Raw genomic sequence first — 5299 nt, forward strand, 5'->3', positions numbered from 1 at the left:
TGGCTAAAATATATTTCTAGGAATTGTCAGATGGCCTGTCAGGAGTCTTCTCAGCCCCTTTATGGGAACAAACACTCCCCTATGCCCACCCTCACCGCTGATGTGCAGGCCATTTTCCCATTTTTTAGTCCAGGTCTGAACCCACTGCAGTGCAAGCCTTGCAGCCCCAGCTCCAATCGGTAGGACGAGGAGGGGGAATATTGGCCTGGACATCACTGTAATATCACTGTAATGAAGTTTTAATTTCATGTGACATGGATGCTTCCCTGTCCCTGGGACAGGATTCTCAGGTCTTTCCCTAAGAGGAGCTTACGTCAGGGACGCCTTTGAGCGCACCCAGGGTACATGGGCCCCATGGTGCGGCGGACGCCTCCTTGCCAGCCGCGCTGCGGGGAGAGGGAGCTTGGCTCCAGCCTCCGCTCTTTGTCCCCGCGCGGCCCCCGTCCACCTTCCTGCGGCTGCTCCGCTGGCCTAAAAGTTTCGCCAGGTGGTGCGTTCCGTGCTCGGCGACCACCAGCGCCAAGTGTGCGCGCCGTCGGAGGCCAAGGTAAGTGACTCCGGCGTTGCGGCGTAGGGGTCTCCATGGGAGAGGGCAGGGGTCCCGGCTGCAGCGGGACGCGGCCGTTGCTACAGCAACGCTCGGGCAAACGGGCAGCTGGGCCTCCTGCTGCGGGCGGGCTGGCACCTCAGCTGCTGAGGGAGCAAGCCAAGCCTTGCTGTCCCCCTCCTGGGGTCGAAGTTTGGGGTGGTCCCTGGCTGCCTGGTTCATCCACACCTCTCACCTCCACCCCATCTTGGGACCTGGACCTTTTTGGAAGTTCAAAGCGAACTTACTATAGGGTAAGTGTGATTTGGGGAAAAAAGTTCTGAAATTGCGTTTTGTTTTATTTTTCCTTTCTTTTTTAATCTCCTAGAGCCTGGGACATAGTAGGACCCCATTAAATGGTAGCTCTTTCTTACAGCACTTACTAAGGTCTCTTGCCCACAGTGGATGCACATACCAGGCGACAGTATGGCATAAGGACAGCCCTTACTGGGTGTGTGGACAGGTAATTTAAGCACTCTACCTCAGTTTCCTCATCTGTAAAGGCAGGTCATAATGTCCTTTGACCTCTCTGTCTAGGACAAACCCCTTATACACTCTCCTGACACCAGATATTTTTCTTTTGTAGCACTTGTTATTATTGCAATTTTTTTCTTTGTGTGTCTGGTACATAGTATGTAGTTAAAAAAATACTTGAATGTTTGAATTATAAGCATTTTTCAGTGTCATTAAATAGCTTTTGAATGCATTATATAGTGGTTAAGAGCACAGCTACCAGAGTCAGACAGACACTTAGATTTAATTTCAGTTCCACAGTTCTGTATCTGAAACCCATGGGGCTAGTTGTGTTTTAAATTTCAGAATTTTTCAGGTTATAGAAAGATAACATGGTGTATATAATGTATCACTTCTAGTGGGGTCTAGGGCAGCACCCCGTAATCCAACACATTAATTTTTCTTTAGTAAGATGACTTCAGTCTACACGGGATAGTTTCACATCAGTTCAGGTCAGGTTTTGCCATCAAATGAGTTTGCCACAAGTTTATGAGAACACTTGGTTTTCAGAGCTTTTGGATTTTAGCATTTCGGATAAGGGCTTTTGAGTTTGTCCCAGTGTAACCTTGAGCCAATCACTTAACTTCTCTGTGCCTCCGATTCCTCAGCTGTAAAATGGAGATGGTACTGGCACCTACCAACTCAAAGGTTCCATTCGTGCTATTGTGAGGAGTAAAGAAAATAATACATGTTAACTGCTTAGAACAGTAAATGGTCCTTAGTACTATAGAAGGGTCAGCTTATGCTGTATCATTTTTATTGGCTCCATAATAATCCACGTTGTGGATGAACCATAATTTATTTGCTATATACTTGTTGTTGGATATTTATATTTCAAGTACAAAAATGTAGATATGAACTTCTTCATACTTAAATCTTTTGACTAGATTTTTGATTACTGAAGATCACTTCCTAAAAATGAAATTACAGAGGCAAAGGGCAGGCAGGCTCATTGTGAATGCTCTTGAAACATATTGCCACCTTCAGAAAGATTATACCAGCATACTATTCTGCCATCAGTTTTATGACACCCGTGTTAGCATTAAAAGAAAAATTTGTTAATATCACAGATTAAAAATAGTAGCTCTTTATTTTAACTCACATCTTTCATTATTGTGTTTAAGCATTAAAATATCTTGTTGTTACCTATTAGCTATTTCTTTTCTGTGAATTACCTACATAAAGCCTATGATCGTTTTTATATTGGAGTCTTAGATTTTTCTTGTCAGTTGTTTGATTTCTGCCACTCCCAGCCCAGGCAGGAGCTGGTATGCTGGCCTTTGGCTGGAGTTAATGGAATCAAGTATCCCTGAAGCCTGGGGCGAGTTGTAACTTGCCTGCAGGCCACAGAGCAATGTAGGAAGCAGTGTTCAGAAGCTGGGTCTTAGGGAAAATCTGAAATCAAGACCAGGCTGACCGTGTGTCTGAATCTTCAGTCTACCAGGACCTGGAGGAAAGAGGCATCCAGGTAGAAGGCAGAGGACCAAGGCAGAAGAGGCGAGAGTGGCCCTGAAAGCTGGGAGAAAGAAGCTGTAACCTCTTCTTCTGTAGGAACCTTGCAATTTCATGTAGGGAAGGGGAGGGGGATGCTGGGGGCACTGTCTCGGCCAGATACCGATTTGTGTGAACTCTTGATAGAGTGAGGATATTAACCCTTGCTTGTCGGATGGGGGCATTTTCCCCACAATTGCCTTTTCATTTAATTTATGATGGCTTTCGATTTATAGAATTTAAAATAGTTTAATGTTGTCTACCTATTAGTCTTTTTCTTTTTGATTCATTGCTTTTATGCTTAGAAAGTCCTTTCCATGCGGAGGCCAAATAACTGTATTTTCTTTAAAAATGTTATTTTGTGATGTCAGTAAATCAAGGAAGAGTTAATGAGAGTAGGTACAAGAGAGCTGAGTAGCGTGATTTCCAATAAAAAGACCCCTAAAAGATGATGATACAAAGTGTGATACTCATATGTCATCTTCGTGTGTCTTTGATGATAGAAGGAAAGAGCTTACACTTGTCTCCCTTACAATCTCCCTTGTAAGGGAGATTGAGGAAGACTTCTGACAGTCTATTACATATTGTAGAATCTTATCCTTAGAGTCTTTTAGAAGAGTCCTGGAAGAGGAGAAGTGATCTCTGAAGATACTTTCTATGTCTTTTATTCATCTGATGATCCTACATAGTATTTCAAACACCCATAGTTGCTAGATACTGAGAAATAATTTTCTTGTTTTTAAAAGAGGCTTAAGAGAAGGAAAATGTAAAATGAATTGCTGACCTTCTTGGCCATAGTAAATTAGTATGCTTTAAGACGTGCTTTAGAAAGAATTTCCCTTCGTGCTGAGCTCTAGTATGGATCAGTGAGGCAAACTGTGTTTTGCTTGGATCTTAGTGTTACAGAATGTGGAGAGTGGACAACTTACTGTTTAACTATATTCACATATCTTTCCTAGTTTATTAACTAAAATAAATTGTAGGGTGCTTGAGAAACTAATCACCTCACAAATTACTGCAGTTTTATCATCCTGAAGTTGTTTTATTTCAGATTTATAAGGGGTGTGTGTGTGTATTGCGGGGGGGCAGTAACTTTTATAATTAATCAGAATATCCTTCCTACTTATAATGGACTAATTATCTTTCTTAATCACCATTGACTTGTTAGTTTGAATATCAGTGAGGATATGGTATTGCATTAAGAATAAAGCCAAAAAAACAACTTTTTATTTATTAAGGTAAGTTGATTTAGAAATGCTGTTAGCATTTGCCTTATTTTTTAATCTTAATCATTTAGTAAACATTATTAGCCATCATAACTTTCATTCAACATATATTTATTGGGTGCTTGAAATATTCCAGGCATAGCTCGAGAATATTGTGTTGTATTTTCACTTTTATATTGTATGTGTATAAAGTTTGTTTGTGATTCAATACAGTATTGGGGAAGGGGAACAGTGTTGGGGAGTTGGGGAAAGGGAACAGCCAAGTTGTTGTCCTTCAGTCTTAGTTGTGGAGGGCACAGCTAGCTCAGCTCCCAAGTCCAGTCGCCATCCAGCCACCCATCGGCCTTGCGGCAACTCAGCTTAAGGTGCTATATTCAGTCTTAGTTGCACGTGGGCATGGCCCACCAGTCCATGTGGGAGTTGAACCAGCAACCTTGTTAGGAGCACATGCTCTCACCTGCTGAGCCATCCTGCCACCTGTTGGCAACTCAGCAGCAGCTCAGCTTTAGCACAGCTCACTGGCCCAGGTGGGAATCTAACCGGCGACCCTGTTGCTCAGAGCTCGCACTCTTAACCAACTGAGCCACTCGGCCAGCCCTGATTCAATATTCTTAACGTGAGCTGTGCTTATTTGGGAAAACTGGTCATTTGGACTCACACATATTCATTTAGGGAATCTAAGAGAAACCTTATAGAAAATGTTCATCCAGCTCCTAAGGTTGAGACGCTGGTAATTGAAAGTTCTGTCCTGTGACTGTTGTTATCGAGGTGGGGTGCTCATCTGCAGTGACAGCTTGCCGGGAGAGAATCCACTCACTTATCATTTACAAGTCAGCGCATCTGAGGCTCAGGTAGACTTGAATTTTTTCGAGTCTGTTTGCCATTAGTAAATCTAACATAGAGGCTCTTGTATCTGCTCTCGGGAGCTCAGCTTCCAACCAGCTGAGATAGTGGGAAGAAAGCAAATATTTATCCTTGGGCGTTTTTCATGGAAATCAAATTAATTTTCTCTCTCAATCTTTTTTATGTTGGTGTTCAATTTATGGCAATAAAATTCAATGGTTTTCATATTTGTCATTGTGAAAGTAAATACCAGTGTCCGGTAGTGATTTGCAAGTTAACTTAATTGCTTTTCTGTCATATCTTTTTTGGTACACATGTACACATAGCTCCTTTTTATAGTTTCACCTCACTTTTTAAATTGAAACATAATTAACATATCATAAAATTCACACTTTTAAAGTATGTAATTAGAATTTTAGCATATCACAGGTTTTGCAACAATTACTACTATCTAATTCTGAATGTTTCATCACCCCCAAAAAGAAACCCCACATCCATTAGCAGTCGCTTCCTGTTCTTCCCTCCCCAAAGCTCTGGCAAGCACTAATCTATTGTACTTTCCCTCTCTATGGATTTGCATGTTATGGACATTTCATAGAAATGGAATCATACAATATGGGGCCTTTTGCATTTTGCTTTG

The 5299-nt window shown here is 42.0% G+C and overlaps 1 protein-coding gene across 4 annotated transcripts in view; it reads left to right on the forward strand.

The window, feature by feature from the left end:
- The first annotated feature begins 443 nt into the window (after positions 1-443).
- Positions 444-5299, forward strand: part of STK33 (serine/threonine kinase 33) — a 162015-nt gene continuing 157159 nt past the window's right edge. For 3 of the 4 annotated variants that reach the window (XM_019629261.1, XM_019629260.1, XM_019629262.1), the window contains exon 1: positions 444-547. The gene's annotated coding sequence lies outside the window, so the exon portion shown is untranslated. The remainder of the gene's footprint in view (positions 548-5299) is intronic. The other variant, XM_019629263.1, reaches the window with a different exon arrangement.

The sequence above is a fragment of the Hipposideros armiger genome, unplaced genomic scaffold, assembly GCF_001890085.2.
Source record: "Hipposideros armiger isolate ML-2016 unplaced genomic scaffold, ASM189008v1 scaffold_834, whole genome shotgun sequence".
NCBI lineage: Eukaryota > Metazoa > Chordata > Mammalia > Chiroptera > Hipposideridae > Hipposideros > Hipposideros armiger.